The following is an 18488-nucleotide window of genomic DNA, read 5'->3' as shown; positions in this document are numbered from 1 at the left end:
CGCTGAGCTACAGCCCAACTCCCCATGACTGTAGTTTTTATCCTTTTTCTCTTAAGGAAGTATGGTGGAACTTTTCTGGTCATTGCATTACATTTGTATGTGGCTCTAGGGAGAATATTCATTTTGAATATATTGAGTCTTCCAATCCATGAGCATGGGATGTCTTTCTATTTCCTGGTATCAGTGTCTATTTCCTTGAATAGGGACTCATAGTCATAAAGATGAAAGCTCATCTGGGAGCCTGCTAGGACCAGCTCTCCAAGCCCTGGGGTGTGGTTATCTGGTGGAGGGGAGGGATGGCTTCAACAATAATCAGTAAATGTCCTTTCTTTTTCCTCCTTTTTCTAACCCAACTAGAGTCACAGGACCCCTCCTTGGTGTCACAGGTAGGACTTCTTGTTCACTGTCCTGCTCACGGCCCCATATCCTACCCTATCCGGCCCCTGATGTAAGAGCTCATACCAGCAGCTGCCTCCAAGTCACCATCTTGGCTCCGCCCATTTCTCTCCTTTTCTCACAACCCATTCCCCATTGATTTCTGGCTGTCTCTATCAAATAAATAGGAAAATACAATTTTAAACATTTTTAATTCACACGTTTATATCATGATGCCTTCTTTTTAGTTGTTAAGTGTTTTTAATAGTGAGAAATGATTGACACCAAGACACAAATTATAGCTTTCAGGAAATTCAAATCATTGGAGCCAGGCGGTAGCACATCTGCTTAAGCACACACATTACAGTATGCATGATTCCAGGTTCAAACCCCTGAACCCCACCGGAAAGGGGAAAGCTTCACGAATGGTGGAGCAGTTCTGCAGGTGTCTCTGTCCCTCCTTATCTCCCCTTCCCCTCTCAATTTCTCTCTGTCTCTATCTAGTAATAAATAAAAACCCTTTAAATAGTTAAAAAAAGAAAAGAAAATTCATATCATTTACCTCATCCAAAGCTCGGCATAGCCCCCACCCTCTGCCTGGCACTGCACTGTGAGCTCCAGGTGTCTGTTTTGTCCATCACTCTCACAGACATCCTGTGGGATTTCATTGAGATTGTCACCCCAGCTCACAGACCTGCAGGAGCTGGCCTAGAGGTCATGCACTGCACCAAGGTGACATGACATAGCAGCCACTACTAAGTGCACAGGCAGGAACTGGATCTCAAAGGTGAAGAAAGCGTATTTTGACTCCTAACAAAATTCAATCATGATAGACTGTAATATGTCCTTTACTTAGCAGGACTGATTTTTTTTCCTGTTTTGTTTATTTAATTTATTTGTAAAATGGAAAATATCAACAAAACCATAGGATAAGAGGGGTAAAAATTACACATATTTCCCACCACCAGAGTTCTGGTACCCATCCCCTCCATTGGAACCTTTCCTATTCTTTATGTCTCTGGGTGTATGGATCCAGGATCATTCTCGGATGGAGAGGTAGAAGGTCTGGCTTCTGTAATAGCTTGTCCACTAACCATGGACATTGGCAGGTCAACCCATACTCCTCGCCTGTTTCTGTCTTTCACATGGGGCAGGGCTCTGGGGAGGTGGGGTCCCAGTGTACATTGGTAAGGTTTTCTTCCTGGAAGAGTCAGGTTGATAACATGGTAGCATCTTCAATCCAGTTCCTCTTGAGGAATAATCTTGAATTTCACTCTTGAGAAAACACTAATGTACACACACATGCAAAAATATGGTGGTCTGGGAACACAAAATTAATAAAGTTCTTCAGCAGATCCTGTACATTTCTTAGTCTATCAAAGAGAGAAAACATGGAAGGGAAATAAATTACCTCACCAAATAATTAAGTGAGCAGATAGAAATATCCAAATTCTTCTTCTCTCAACCCAGAAGTAGCAACTGAGATATCTACTATGAAAATGGTCGCATTCCATTTTTGGCTCTCCATTCTCCTGTTAGATTGTCAAGGAGGAAATCAGAAGAGCTGGTGAACACCTAGAGATGGAGCATGATTTTCTGTTTCATCCCTTAGTCCTATGTCCTCATCAGGGTGGCGCATGGTCTGTTGTGAGGTACAAAATCTTCACAAGGTCACTTACACTTAGCAGTGGCTGTGGATTCCTTATCCTAGCAGCTGAAGTACCTGCACAATTCCTGTGGGGTCACTGGGATGTCAATTTCCCTGCCATCTTCCAGCACTGGGTCAATGTCATTCCTCCTTTGCTCATGCAGATCTCTGCTATGTAATTAGGATGGGAACTAAGGAGGAGAATTCTCATCATTTTCTCCAAAAAGAAATTCATCCCTCAGGAAGTAGAGGGAAAACTTAATCATTTTAAAGTAGCATATCTGCTTCAAATATATGAAGTCAGTAGATACTTTGACCCAGTAGAGCACACGGCTTACCATCTAGGATGCCCTGAATGTGATCACTAGCACCACAGAGGACAACACCGAAGCAGCTTCATGATGTTGGACTGTGCTGTGTGCTTCTCTGTCTCTTCTCTCCACTTCCTCTTGCTCATAAAAAATTAATGAATTGTGTGCAAGGACCCATGTTCTACCCCCTGGTCCCCCACCTGCAGGGGGTAACCTTCATAAATGGCGAAGCAAGGCTGCAGGTATCCCTACCTCTTCCTCTCTCTACTTTCTTCTCCTATCTGAATTTCTCATTACCTCTACCCAATAATAAACAGAAATATAGTTTTTTTTTTAAATTTTTAAATAGTGAATGAAGTTGATTGTGGGTGCTGGCTCTTTATATGACATTGCTTGGAATCCTACCATAATTAGCAGAAAGTATGCAATTGGAACACTTAAAGAAAAATATTTTTATCCTTTTTTCAGATAGAGATAGAGAGGCAGAGAGAGAGAAAGACCGAGTGTCAGAGAAAGAGACAGAAAGACCACAGGACCAAAGATTCCTTCAGTGTGCTGGAGGCATGCTCAAACTTGGGACCATTGTGTGGTAATGCAATACAATGCCTTAAGTGAGCTACCTCTCAGAAAATTATTCTTCCATTTTGGGGTTTTGATTTCTCAAATAGGCTTTCTCAGTCTCACTTATTTCACTAATGATTATGTGTCCCCCACTTTGCTAATCTATGTTGTCAGAAGTCCAGCTTCCTTGAGATTGACCAGTGTAGCTATCTATTTATGCAGCACAACTTTTATTCATGTCTGTGTTATGGACACTTCATCTGTTCCTAAACTTGGGTAATGCTTATAATGCTGCCATATATGTGGCATATCATCTTTTCCTAAAAGAGCCAAACTTTATTGGATGATTCAAGAATTATCTCATTTATTACATATATGATGGGGAATTTCACATGATGCAGAGAAAAGAGCAGAGAGACAAGTCAAAGCGGCACTATAGTATGTAGTGCTGGTTATCAGAACTCAAACTCAGGTAAGAAAGTCCAGTGTTCTACCAGTTGAGCTATTTTTCAAATGACATGTTTTTCTTCTAATGATGCCTTTTTCTCTGGAGATGCATACCCCAAAGTGCCACATCCTTTATCACTGTCTTCAACTTTTAGTGAGCAGTTCTTTTATTTCCCTAGTAAAACTTATTCCTATGTATATTGTACTTTTGAACTCTCTTCTGTGTGGCTCTGAATCCTCAATTCTTTTCTGTTAATTGTTTGTATATAAGCAAAGCTGAATATTTTTCCTCCTGTTACTTTATAGGATTTATATATTGGCTTTAATGATATTTGATGTCCTTAGAATTTCCCCCCCTTTTTATTTATAAAAAGGATATACTGACATAACCATAGGATAAGAGGGGTATAACTCCACACAATTCCCACCACTACAACTCCATATCCAGTCCCCTACCTTGATAGCTTTCCTATTCTTTTTTTTAAATATATTTTTTACTTATTCCCTTTTGCTTCCCTTGTTTTATTTTTGTAGTTATTGATGCTGTTGTTGTTGGGTAGGACAGAGAGTAGTGGAGAGAGAAGGGGAAGACAGAGAGGGGAAAGAAAGATAGAAACCGAGGTTCCCGGAAGATGGTGGACTGAGAAGCTGTTAGTGGCTTGAGCTCTGACCACATCTTCTGGAAACGAGTAGGATTTTCTGCCTTTAGTAGGCCAGTCAATAAGGGGTCCTAGCGGTGACACAAAGGAGGTGACAATAACTTAAGTTGTGTTAAAAGACAGAGTAGAAAAAAAAGGGAAACATTTTTTTCTTTTAAATTATTAATCCCAAAACACACCTCCTCCGCCTACCCCCACCCTGCCATAACCCATCTCTGGGGACCACCTCCTAGCAGGCTCCCTGGCTGAGCTTTTTTCTTTACCAAGATTACTGTCCCACCAGGGAGTATCATTTATTCTAAGTCTATTCCTGTCTGAAACCTCTGGCCTTTTTTCTTCCTACGTAGCCAACCCCCACCCCAACCCGCATACTTAATTAAAAAATTAAAAATAAATAAATAAAGAACTCTTTCCTTTCACCACTCTTTTATTACTGTTCTTTTTCTTATCTTTTTAATTTTTCTCACTCTCTTTTTCTTTTTCTCATTCTTGTCATCCTTTCTTCCTTAATCCTACAGATTCCAAAGCCACAGGCCCCATCCCCCACACCACCAAACAGTGTGCTTTTTTGAATTCACTGATACACATTTGGGAATTATTTTGGGGAAGAATTCTGATTCAGAGTGGACTCTCACTGTGAGTATCTCTGCTCATCTTCCCTTCCTCCTTTATCTACTCCTAGAATATACAGTGGATAGCAGATTTGCATAACTCTCTATTTCAGCTATCCTTGTCTATTCCAGAGGATTTAAAAAATTTTTTTCTCTTTCTTAATGATCAGCTGCCTCTGTTCACGAGGTCTGAGGTAATCTGGGACAGGTTTTTTTTTACCCTGCTCTATTCTACATTTTATTATTAATATTATATAAAAGCATATATCTCCCCCCCTGAGGTTGACCAGAATTAACTCTTAGGGTATCTTTCATTGCTAGGGTAGTGGGCATCTTATCTATTGTCAGAGGAACTTGTCTTGTTACTCCTAACTCCTCTACAGACTCTCCCCTTCCTACTCATCCTAGCTAATTAATAAAATAAAATTAAATTAAAAACAAACTAATAAAAAAACTTTCCTTTCACTGCTCTTTAATTACAACATTGGAGGAAAGGAATGGCAGTATCAGGGGAACAACAGTTGAGACCCACAAAGACAATACTGATTATCTTGAGGCAATTAGAGAACTGAAAGCTGAAATAGCTGTAATGAGAGAAGAAGCTGAGGTAAGGGAAAGCAGACTAACAGAGGCAGAAAACAGATTATTCAGACAGAGGATGAGTTAGAGAAAATGAAGAAAGAGGTGAAAGAACTCCAAAAGAGATTGAGAGACACTGAAAACAACAACAGAGACATATGGGATGATCGCAAAAGAAGTAACATTCGTATAATTGGCCAGCCAGAGGAAGAAAGAGAGGAAGGGGAAGCAAACATTCTAGAGGATATAATAGAAGAAAACTTCCCAGACTTGAATAACAGAAAGGACATCAAGATTCAAGAGGCCCAGAGAGTTCCAAACAGAATCAACTCAGACCTGAAGACTCCAAGACACATCATAGCTACAATTAGAAGGAGTAAGGATAAAGAAAGGATCCTAAAGGCTGCTAGAGAGAAACAAAAAGTCACATACAGGGGAAAACCGATAAGATTATCTGCAGATCTCCACTCAAACTCTAAAAGCCAGAAGAGAATGGCAAGATATCTATCGAGCCCTGAATGAAAAAGGGCTTCAACCAAGGATAATATATCCTGCTAGACTTTCATTCAAACTAGAAGGAGGGATGAAAACCTTCTTAGACAAACAAAAGTTAAAGGATGCAACCATCACCAAACCGGCCATGAAAGGGGTTCTAAAAGACCTCTTATAAACAAGAACATCACTATAATACTTGCAATATAACAGTACAAATGAAAAAATTTTTTGAACAATGGCACAACAATACATTAAATGCATAATATCAATACATTTCAATGGCTTAAACTCACCCATCAAAAGGCACAGAGTGGGGGGATGGATAAGAAAACATAACCCAATCATATTCTGCTTGCAAGAATCCCATCAGACACAACAAGATAAAGACAGACATAAAGTGAAAGGATGGAAAACTATCATACAGGCTGACAGACCACAGAAAATGGATGGAACAACCATTCTCATCTCAGACACAATAGATTTTAAATCAATTAAAATAATAAAAGATAGGCAAGGACATCACATAATGATTGGAGGATCAATCAGCCAAGAAGACTGAACAATTATTAACATCTATGCACCCAATGAGGGACCATCTAAATACGTCCAGCATTTAATGAAAGAATTCTAAAAATACTTCAATAGTAATACAATAATAGTGGGAGACTTCAATACCCCACTCTCACACTTAGACAGATCAACAAAGTGGAGAATCAAAAAAGATACAAGAGAATTAAATGGATAGATAAACTAGACCTATTAGACATTTCCAGAGCCCTTCAACACACACAAAAAAGGAATACACCTTCTTTTCAAATCCACATAACACATACTCAAAGAAAGACCACATGTTAGGCCACAAAGACAACATCAATAAATTCAAGAGCATTGAAATCATCCCAAGTATCTTCTCAGACCACAGTGGAGTAAAACTAACATTTAACAACAAACAGACAATTATGAAAAGTCACAGAATTTGGAAACTAAACAACATACTCCTTAAGAACCACTGGGTCAGAGAGTCACTCAAGCAAGAAATTCAAATATTTCTGGAAACAAATGAAAATGAAGACACAACCTATGAAAATATTTGTGACACAGCTAAAGCAGTTCTGAGAGGGAAACTTATAGCCATACAATCACATATTAAACACCATGAGGAAACTCAAATGAACGACCTTACTGCACACCTCAATGACTTAGAGGAAGAGGAACAAAGGAACCCTAAAGCAACCAGAAGGACAGAAATCACTAAAGTTAGAGCAGAAATTAACAACATCAAAAATAAAAGAACCATACAAAAGATCAATGAAGCCAAATGTTGGTTCTTTGAAAGATTAAACAACATTGACAAACCCCTAGCCAGACTCACCAAACAAAAAAGAGAGAAGACTCAAATTAATAGAATTGTAAACGGTGGAGGAGATATCACAACTGACACCACAGAAATCCAGAGAATCCTGTGAAACTTTTATGAAGAACTACACGCCACTATGCTAGAGAATCTTAAAGATATGGAACAATTCCTAGAAGCATATGCCCTTCCAAAACTGAACCAAGAAGAACTACAAAATCTAAATGCACCAATCACAGACAAAGAAATTGAACCCCTTATTAAGAATCTCCCCAACAACAAAGGTCCTGGACCGATGGCTTCACAAACAAATTCTACAATAGTTTCAGGAAACAGTTAGTACCCATACTTCCTTAACTTTTCCGCAAGTTTGAAGAATCAGGAATACTCCCTTCAACCTTCTATGAAGCCAACATCACCCTGATACCAAAAGCTGATAGGGACACAACAAAAAAGGAAAACTACGGACCAGTATCTCTGATGAACATAGATGCCAAAATATTAAACAAGATCTTGGCCAACCGGATACAGCAACATATCAAAAGGATTGTTCATCATGACCAAGTGGGATTCATACCAGGAATTCAAGACTTGTTCAACATTTGTAAGTCAATCAATGTCATTCACCACATCAATAAAAGCAAAGCCTAAAACCACATGATTATCTCAATAGATGCAGAGAAAGCCTTTGACAAAATCCAACATCATTCATGATCAAATATCTACAAAAAATGGGAATAGATGGGAAATTCCTCCAGATAGTGGAGTCTATATATAGCAAACCTATAGCCAACATCATATTCAATGGACAAAAGCTGAAAGCATCCCCCTCAGATCGGGAACTAGACAGGCCTGTCCACTGTCACCATTACTCTTCAACATAGTATTGGAAATTCCTTCCATAGCAATCAGGCAAGAGAAAGAAATCAAAGAAATACAGATTGGAAGGGAAGAAGTCAAGCTATCACTATTTGCAGATGATATGATAGTATACATAGAAAAACCTACAGAATCCAGCAGAAAACTACTGGAAGTTATTTGGCAATATAGCAAGGTATCAGGCTACAAAATCAATGTACAAAAATCAGTGGCATTTCTTTATGCAAACACTAAATCTGAAGAAGAAGAAGACATCCAGAAATCATCCCCATTTACTGTTTCAGCAAAATCAATCAAATACCTAGGAATAAAGCCGACCAAAGAAGTTAAAGACATGTATGCTGAAAACTATGAGACTCTACACAAGGAAATATAAACTGATACAAAGAAATGGAAAGATATCCCATGCTATGGATTGGAATAATAAATATCATCAAAATGAATATTCTCCCAAGAGCCATATACAAATGTGATGCAATACCCATCAAAGTTCCACCAAGCTTCTTTAAGAGAATAGAACAAACACTACAATCATTTATTTGGAACCTGAAAACACCCAGAATTGCCAAAACAATCTTGAGGAAAAGAAATGAAATGGAGACATCACACTCCCAGACCTTAAACTCTATTATAAAGCCATCATCTTCCAAACAGCATGGTACTGGAAGAAAATTAAGCACACACACCAGTGGAACAGAAATGAAATCCCAGAAATAAATCGCCACACCTATAGACATCTAATATTTGATAAGGGGGCCCAAAGCATTAAATGGAAGAAGGAGGCTCTCTTCAATAAATGGTGCTGGGAAAACAGGGTTATAACATGCAGAAGGATGAAATTGAACCACTTTATCTCACCAGAAACAAAAATCAACTCCAAATGGATCAAAGACATGGATGTCAGACCAGAAACAATCAAATACTTTGAGGAAAACATTGGTAAGACACTTTCCTTTGATTCATCAAAGACATCTTTGATGAATCAAACCCATTTGCAAGGAAGACTAAAGCAGAAACAAATCAATGGTACTACATCAAATTGAAAAGCTTCTGCACATCCAAAGAAACTATTAAACACACAAAGAGACCCCCTCACAGAATGGGAGAAAATATTCACATGCCATAGATCAGACAAGAAACTAATCACCAAAATATATAAAGAGCTCAACAAACTTAGCACCAAAAAAGCAAATGACCCCATCCAAAAATGGGCAGAGGATATGAACAAAACATTCACTACAGAGGAGATCCAAAAGGCTAACAAACATATGAAAAACTGCTCTAGGTCACTGATTGTCAGAACAATACAAATTAAGCCAACACTAAGATACCACCTCACTCCTGTAAGAATAACATACATCAAAAACGACAGCAGCAACAAATGCTGGAGAGAGTAGAGTGTGGGGACAGTGGAACCTTTCTGAACTACTAGTGGGAATGTCAATTTGTCCAGCCTCTGTGGAGAGCAGTCAGTCTGGAAAACTCTCAGAAGGCTAGACATGGACCTTCCATACAATCCAGTAATTCCTCTCCTGGGGTTATACCCCAAGGACTCCATAACACCCAACCAAAAAGAGGTGTGTACTCCTATGTTCATAGCAGCACAATTCATAATAGCTAAAACCTGGAAGCAACCCAGGTGCCCAACAACAGATGAGTGGCTGAGAAAGCTGTGGTATATATATGCAATGCAATACTATGCAGCTATCAAGAACAATGAACCCACCTTCTCTGACCCATCTTGGACAGAGCTAGAAGGAATTATGTTAAGTCAGCTAAGTCATAAAGATAAAGATGAGTATGGGATGATCCCACTCATCAACAGAAGATGAGTAAGAATATCTGAAAGGAAACTAAAAGCAGGACCTGATCAAATTGTAAGTAGGGCACCAAAGTAAAAACCCTGTGGTGAGGGGTAGACATGCAGCTTCTTGGGCCAGTGGGTGGTGGGAGTGGGTAGGAGGGATGGGTCACAGTCTTTTGGTGGTGGGAATGGTGTTTATCTACACTCCTAGTAAAATGTAGTCGTATAAATCACTAGTTAATTAATACGAGAGGGGGAAATTTAATTGTATGTCTCGAGGTTTCTCAAAACACAAACTGCATCTTTTTTTTTTATTTAAGAAAGGATTAATTAACAAAACCATAGGGTTGGAAGGGTACAAGTCTACACAGTTCCCAACACCCAATCTCCATATCCGACCCCATACCCTGATAGCTTTCCCATTCTCTATCCCTCTGGGAGCAAGGACCCAGGGACATTGTGGTTTGCAGAAAGTAGGAGGTCTGGCTTCTGTAATTACTTCTCTGCTGAATGTGGGTGTTGACTGGTCGGTCCATGCTCCCAGTCTGCCTCTCTCTTTCCCTAGTAGGGTGTGTCTCTGGGGAAGCTGAGCTCCAGGACACATCAGTCCAGGGAAGCCTGGCCAGAATCCTGATGGCATCTGGAACCTGGTGACTGAAAAGAGAGTTAACATATGAAGCCAAACAAATTGTTGAGCAATCATGGACCCAAAGCTTGGAATAGTGGAGAGGAAGTGTTAGGGAGGTACTCACTACAAACTCTAGTGTACTTCTGCTTTTAGGTATATATTTTTCAGTAGTTTATGGATACGTGTGAACATATGCTCTCTCTCACAGAAACTGGTGTATATCTAGGTTTTGGGACTTTGTTAGAAAGTGAACCACGTGAGATGGAATTAGAGTATACTATGAAAGGAAAGGTCTCACCTGAGTAATGAAGCTGAAGGGTTGTCATTCCACATGTGAAGTCTCTGGACACAGTCTGAAGTGAAGCATTTTGAGGTGGCAATCGTTGCGTTGGTTAGGTTGTGATCAGCGGATGCAATATTATTTGATATGGATTGGGAGAGGCATATGGGAAAGTGGGCCCTATCCAAAGGTTCTAGGACTGGGGGAAGTAGGGGCTCTATAGTGGAGATGTGAGGTTCCTGCTGTCTTAGGGTTCAAAATAGACAGTCGACTGTTAATGTTATCATCACATTATTTGTTAATTGGGTTAACTTTGAAAAGTCCTTTTGTTATGGTTTGCTGTACAGTACCCAGTATCTTGTATATAGCTGTACTATTGGTTGCTTCTGATCAACCTGGTCTAGGCTTCTGAGAGAGTCCGCATATCAAATACACAGCCTATATATTCAAAAGATTCAGTTTGTGTTTTGAAAACCTTTGAGACATACAATTGATTTTCCCCCTCTCATATTAATTAACTAGTGATTTATGTCTATATTTTGCTAGTAGTGTACATATATTTTTAATATATAGGCTGTGTAATTGCTTTTCTGTCAATGAATTTTCCAAGATTTGAAGAAATAATTATCAACATATGATGCAACAACTGTTTATAAGTTTATTTCAGTGTTTAGATGACTGTTGTTTTATAATTACAAAGAAATATTGTATTGATTATTTTTGTTTTTATCAGAGCACTCCTCAGCTCTGATGTATGGGGATGTAGGAGACTGAACCAGTGATTTCTGAATCTCAGGCATGAAGACTTTTATTTCATAAAACTGTATTGTTATTTTACCAGCCCTCCTTAAAAATTATGTTTTATCTTTAAATATTTCCTTTTTTAAAAGTTTTGTAATATTTATTTATTTGTTCCCTTTTTTGTTTCCTTGGCTGGGACCTCAGAGCCTCACACATGAAACATTTATGAAGGAACAATGTGCTGTCTCTACAGCTCAGAAATATTTTTTAATGTGCACAAAAGAACAGAAAAGAACCAACTGGATGATTGCATTGTATATGAATGATATCTAAGTGTGTATACAGTTAATATACAACACACCAGCTAATATTACCTTGTTACAGTGGAAAAAAATTATGATTAAATTCTTATCCAGTATATTTTTTTCATTTTATTGTGGGGCTAATGGTTTACAGTATAAGTGTCTACACGTGCCCACATCTCCCCCTGCAGGTGATAGCTGTCTAAAGAATACTTTCATTCCCAACCTATGCCCCCAAACTCCTACAGCTCCAAATCCCATTCCTTCTCTAGAATCCCTTGCTTTGGTGAAGCACACCACCCTTAGTCTGAATTCCATGCTCTGTTCTTCTTTCTGACACTGTTGTCCGAGGTAAAACCATTTGTGAAGTCACCCAGTGCTCTTCCTTCTCTTCCTGATTCATCCCACCTGGCACTTCTCCTCATTTCATCAAAAGTGAGCAAAATTTAGCATTGGTCTAGGCTTTTGAGAGAGTCCGCATATCAAATACACAGCCTACATATTAAAAAGATTCAGTTTGTGTTTTGAGAAACTTTGAGACGTACAACTGATTTTCCCCCTCTCATATTAATTAACTACTGATTTATATGTCTACATTTTGCTAGGAGTGTACATAAACACCATTCCCACCACAAAAAGACTGTGGCCCATCCCTCCCACCCACTCCCACCCTCCACGGGCCCAGGAAGCTGCATGTCTACCCCTCACCACAGGGTTTTTACTTTGGTGCCCTACTTACAATTTGATCAGATCCTGCTTTTAGTTTCCCTTTCAGATCTTCTTACTCAACTTCTGTTGATGAGTGGGATCATCCCATACTCATCTTTATCTTTATGACTTAGCTGACTTAACATAATTCCTTCTAGCTCTGTTCAAGATGGGTCAGAGAAGGTGGGTTCATTGTTCTTGATAGCTGCATAGTATTGCATTGCATATATATACCACAGCTTTCTCAGCCACTCATCTATTGTTGGGCATCTGGGTTGCTTCCAGGTTTTAGCTATTATGAATTGTGCTGCTATGAACATAGGAGTACACACCTCTTTTTGGTTGGGTGTTATGGAGTCATTGGGGTATAACCCCAGGAAAGGAATTACTGGATCATATGGTAGGTCCATGTCTAGCCTTCTGCGAGTTTTCCAGACTGCTCTCCACAGAGGCTGTACCAATTTACATTCCCAACAGCAATGTAAAAGGGTTCCTCTGTCCCCACATCCTCTCCAGCATTTGTTGCTGCTGTCGTTTTTGATGTATGTTATTCTTACAGGAGTGAGGTGGTATCTTAGTGTTGTCTTAATTTGCATTTCTCTGACAATCAATGACCTAGAGCAGTTTTTCATATGTTTGTTAGCCTTTTGGATCTCCTCTGAGGTGAATGTTTTGTTCATATCCTCTCCCCACTTTTGCATGGGGTCATTTGCTTTTTGGTGCTAAGTTTTCTGAGCTCTTTATATATTTTGGTGATTAGTTTCTTGTCTGATGTCTGGCATGTGAAGATCTTCTACCATTCTGTGAGGGGTCTCTCTGTTTGTTTAATAGTTTCTTTGGATGTGCAGAAGCTTTTCAATTTGATGTAGTCCCATTGATTTGTTTCTGCTTTAGTCTTCCTTGCAATTGGGTTTGATTCATCAAAGATGTCCTTGAGGTGTAGGTGGGAAAGTGTTTTACCAACCCGTCGAAAACAATAATTTTCCTCTAAGTATTTGATTGTTTCTGGTCTGACATCTAAGTCTTTGATCCATTTGGTGTTGATTATTGTTTCTGGTGAAATAAAGTGGTTCAATAAACTATATTATAAAGCCATCATCATCAAAACAGCATGGTACTGGAACAAAAATAGGCACACAGACCAGTGTAACAGAATTGAAAGCCCAGAAATAAATCCCAACACCTATGGGCATCTAATCTTTGATAAGGGGGCCCAAAGGATTAAATGGAAAAAGGAGGCTCTCTTCAATAAATGGTGCTGGGAAAACTGGGTCTTTTCATTTTTTAAGGAGAGAGAGAGGATGAGGAGAGAGAGGATGGAGTTATAGAGACAATTACCAGACCACTGCTTTACTCTGGCTTATCCTAGTGCAGGTGATTGAACCAGAGACCTTAGAGTCTAAGGCATGAAATTCTTTCACATAATCATTATGCTGATCCTCAGTCCCCAAAATTTCTATTTTTATATAAGAAAATAAAAAATTATTATCAATAGCAGTTATGCAGAAATGCTTTAGTGCAGATGAATGGGCATAATCAAGTGAATCACATAGTCTACTCACAGACATGTCATTGGCAGACCACCATAGTCATCTTTATAACCTTAGCAACACCATTTCACTTTCACCAACAATAGCTCCACCAATATCACTGTGATCCACAGAACATCCAAAAAGAAAAAGCAAGGAAAACTCATATTGGAAGATAGGAGTAAAGTGTGAACAGTGAAATAAGATAGAAAAGATAGTAAGCATAAGATGAGGGAAATGGCTATACTCCTTTGGAATACAACTACAATAGGCCTACTAGCTATCTTCAAAATGCAGACCCCAAAACTTCATCTGCACTATTCCAGCCTGTAGGTTCATGATTAGTCAGCAATTTGTTTGGCTTTATTTGTTAACTCTTTTTTTCAGTCACCACGTTCCAGATGTTACCATGATGCTGATCAGACTTGCCTGGACATACAACATCACCAATGAGCCCTACTTCCCCAGAGCCCCACCCACTATGGCAAGAGAGTGGTGGGCTGGAAGTATGGATCAAACTTTCAAAGCCCATGTTCAGTGGGGAAGCAATTACAGAAGCCAGACCTTCCAGCTTCTGCATCCCACAATGACACTGGGTCCATAACCCCAGAGGGTTAAAGAATATGGCAGCTATAAGGGGAGGGGATGGGATACAGAGTTCTGGTGGTGGGAATTGTGTGGAGTTGTACCCCACTTATCTTGTGGTTTTATCAGTGTTTCCTATTTATAAATAAAAAATTTATGAAAAAAAGATAAAGGAAATGATCAAGTGAGTAAAAAAGTAGAAGAAGAATTTAAGGTAGAAAAAGAAGAGGGAGGGGGTCGGGCGATGGCACAGTGGGTTAAGCGCATGGCGCTAAGCGCAGGGACCAGCATAAGGATCCCGGTTCGAGCCCCCGGCTCCCCACCTGCAGGAGAGTCGCTTCACGGGTGGTGAAGCATGTCTGCAGGTGTCTATCTTTCTCTCCCCCTCTCTCTCTGTCTTCCCCTCCTTTCTCCATTTCTCTCTGTCCTATCCAACAACAAAGCAACGTCAACAATGGCAATAATAACTGCAACGAGCCTGCAACAACTAGGACAACAAAAAGGGGGCAAAATGGCCTCCAGGAGTGGTGGATTCATGGTGCAGGCCCGAGCCCAGCAATAACCCTGGAGGGGAAAAATAAATAAATAAATAAAAAGAAGAGGGAAACAGGCTGAGTGGTACAGCATCTGCTTGAGCACAAAATACACAGGTTTGAGACCCTGATCCTCCCTTACTGGGGAATGCTTTAGGAGAGGTGAAGCAGTGTTACAGGTCTCTCTCTCTCTCTCTTTTTCTCTCCTTCATCCCTTTTCCTCTCAATTTCTGACTAGCTCTACCAAATAAATGAATATAGTAAGAATTATTAAAGAAAAAGAAGGGGAAATGGTTAGAAAAATGAAATAAGAACTAAAATAGTTCAAATGACTTCCAGTTGAGGATAGGATGCAGTACAGATAATGGATGGTGGATTTGATTCTGAATTTGAGCTGCCAAGTTCAAGTCCTAGATTCATAGGTCAGAGTGTTGCTCTCATCCAACCACTCTATCTTGTATTGGTAACTTTTTAAACAAAATATTTTGCCATAAAATGTATAATGTTCATAAATAAATATTAAATTAATTTAAATTAAGACAAAGTTTTACAAATGTACCAATTACTGTATTTTACTGTTTAGTATAAACCATTAACCCCCCCAATAAAGGAAAGAAAAGACACACATTTAACATTAACAAACTATTTAAATGTAATAATTCAGGAATAAATGAAGGAACATACTAAAATTTTGAAGCAGCTAAAGTAAAATCACTTACGTATATACTAGTTGTATGTTTTATCATTAGCCTGCGAGATGAACAGTTTACAGTATAGTTATTGACACATGGATAAAATGTCTCAACTTATACGCTCACCCAAAATTGGGTCCTCTTCCACAAAATGCACCAGGACTCCAGAGTAATCCTGATCATACAATATTCTACTTCCATCCTTCCAAAAAGTGCTTTGTTTTGGTACTATACACCAAATCCAGTCCAAGTTTTACTTGTGAGTCCCCTGTTCCTGTTTATTAAGTTCTACCAACAAGCAAATCATCAGGTCTTCATTCTTCTTTTTTTGCCATGTCTCAGTTGACATGAATTCTTCAAGCTCCTTAGGAAGCACCACTCCATTCTAATTAAAGGTGGTGCAAGGTAGTGAAGCTGGGGCCTCAGAACCTGAAGCATTAAAGTCTTCTGCTCATCTCCACAACTTCACCTCTACAAATTCAAAAGTAAATGTAATGTACTGGTACCTGGACTTAATAGTTTAGACTTTTAAACATAACATTAAAATATGAAGAGTGAAATGCAGAAGAGGGCATTATCACTAAGGAAAGTGTTTCTGGGAATCTGAGAACAACATTTCTCATCAACCTGTCTGTTGAAAAATGATAGGTTCTATTTAAGAACTAACATCCTTATTAGGGAAGTCACTAGATGATTGGCAATAAAGTGAGCAATATCTTTTATTCTTAATTTCTCTTAATTATAGTTAAGATGACAGTAATTGCCAATCCACCCTTGTGATTGTTGAATTAACAATGTTCGCTGAACTAAGAGAATATTATTATGGGGACTACAAATGAAAGGAATGGTGTAACATGGTAAACAACAATTTCTAATGAAGTAGGATTTGCTATAATGATATTGAGGATTATAATTAAATGAATACATTTTGAACTTACAAGTGGAAATTGGGCCAGAATTAAAATAGAAAAAAATACATGTAGAACACTAAGTGCCAATTGATGTTGAATATGATGACTGGAATATCTCAAGTAAATTAGAAATTACTAATACACGGTACTATCGTGCCCATTGAAACACACACATGCAACATCGAAGGTGGCTGAGACCTAGAACTAATAGGCACTTCATACTTTTAAAGCCATGTGTAATAGCCCAATCCATTTGTTACACCCAACCATCACCATTATAAAACTCATACTTCATCCAAAAATTTTGCCAAAGGCCATCTTCACGTCCCTGTTTCTCAGACTATAAATGAGGGGATTCAGGCTGGGAGGTAACAGAGATTACATCACAGATATAAAGAGATTCAGTGATGGTTGAAAATTAGAAGCTGAACCCCAAAATGCAAATGCTTCAGAGAACAGGAACAATCTCACCACAGTGAGGTAAGACACACAGGTGGAGAAGGACTTATACGTACCTTGATCAGAAAGCATTTTCAGAACTGTGGAGAGAATATGAACATAGGAAATAACCATGAAAATGAATCAAACAAAAACGAAACAACAGCTAGCTACAATAAATGTATATTCCAGAATTTCATCCCTGAAACAAACAAGTGTGCGCATCGAGGGAACATCACAGAAGAACTGAAGCACTATATTGGGGCCACAGAAATGGGCAGAGAATGTCCCTGCCATGTGAGGGATCCATAGGCACAGCCACTGAGCCACAGCACTGACACCATCTGCACATAGGCCCCTCTGTTCATGATGGCCTCATAGTGAAGAGGATGGCAGATGACAGCATAACGATCATAGGACATCACTAGTAGGAAAGCATACTCTGTTCTTGCAGAAAAGAGGACTAGGAAAACCTGAGAGGCACAGCCCGCAAAGGAGATGGAGAGACTGTTGGTCAAGGTGTTCATGATGCATTTGGGGACAGTGGTGGAGATGCAGCAGATATCAATCAAAGACAAGTTCTTCAGGATGAAGTACATGGGGGTCCAGAGCCTCTGGTCAATGGAGGTGAGGATGACAATGAGCAGGTTCCCCAGCAGAGCAGCCGGGTAAACCAGAAAGGACACAGAGGCGTAGAGTTTCTGTAGCACCTGATCACAGGGGAATCCCACAAGCAGAAATTCAGTCACAAAAGTCACATTGCTTAATTTTTCAGGCATGAGTTTGTTTTTTTTTTTGGAGGAAGCAAAGATATCATTCAATCAGTTGTGTCCATATTCATCAACTTTGATTTATCTCACATATTAACATGGTGTGATCTAGTGACAGGTGGCTCATCAGAGCACAAACACAGAAACATTTTACACAATTACTGTCTATTGTGATATTTATAGAGAGGAAAATAAAAAATGAATGACATTAGAGACAATTGCAAGAGGAACAAAATGCCAGAAAATAGTGCTTGTTTTCAATCTTAAAGTAGGAAATGTGATTTTCCCATTCTCACCAGAGCAGCTACAGACAGTTGCAAAGTCTTAGAAATAGTCTTTGCAAAGTCTTAGAAACAGTCTGACTGGACAGTATTTAATATTTTCACTGGAAAAATTGAAATTACAGGCAAAGTATATATATATTTTTTTCTTTAATTCTTTCCAAAAATTTTTGGGAAACCATTAATCTACTCTTGATAAAACATTAATACATACACACTCACTCAAACATACATATACAAAATATGTTGGTCTCTCTGCCACACAGAAACTACCTCTATATTTATTGTTCTATAAGAAAAAAAGAAAATTAAAGGAAAATAACTTCACCAATTAATTAAATGAGCAAATAGAAATGTCATTGTTCTT

The 18488-nt window shown here is 38.9% G+C and overlaps 1 pseudogene; it reads right to left on the bottom strand.

Annotated features, from left to right (window-relative positions):
* Window positions 1-16923: 16923 nt before the first annotated feature.
* LOC103127066 (olfactory receptor 14A16-like) lies at window positions 16924-17881 on the bottom strand (annotated as a pseudogene).
* Between the last annotated feature and the right edge of the window lie 607 nt (window positions 17882-18488).

This window comes from Erinaceus europaeus, chromosome 9 (genome assembly GCF_950295315.1).
Source record: "Erinaceus europaeus chromosome 9, mEriEur2.1, whole genome shotgun sequence".
In the NCBI taxonomy this organism is placed as follows: Eukaryota; Metazoa; Chordata; class Mammalia; order Eulipotyphla; family Erinaceidae; genus Erinaceus; species Erinaceus europaeus.
The sequence above is the reverse complement of the archived record's forward strand: the minus strand, read 5'-3'. Positions and strand labels throughout refer to the sequence as shown.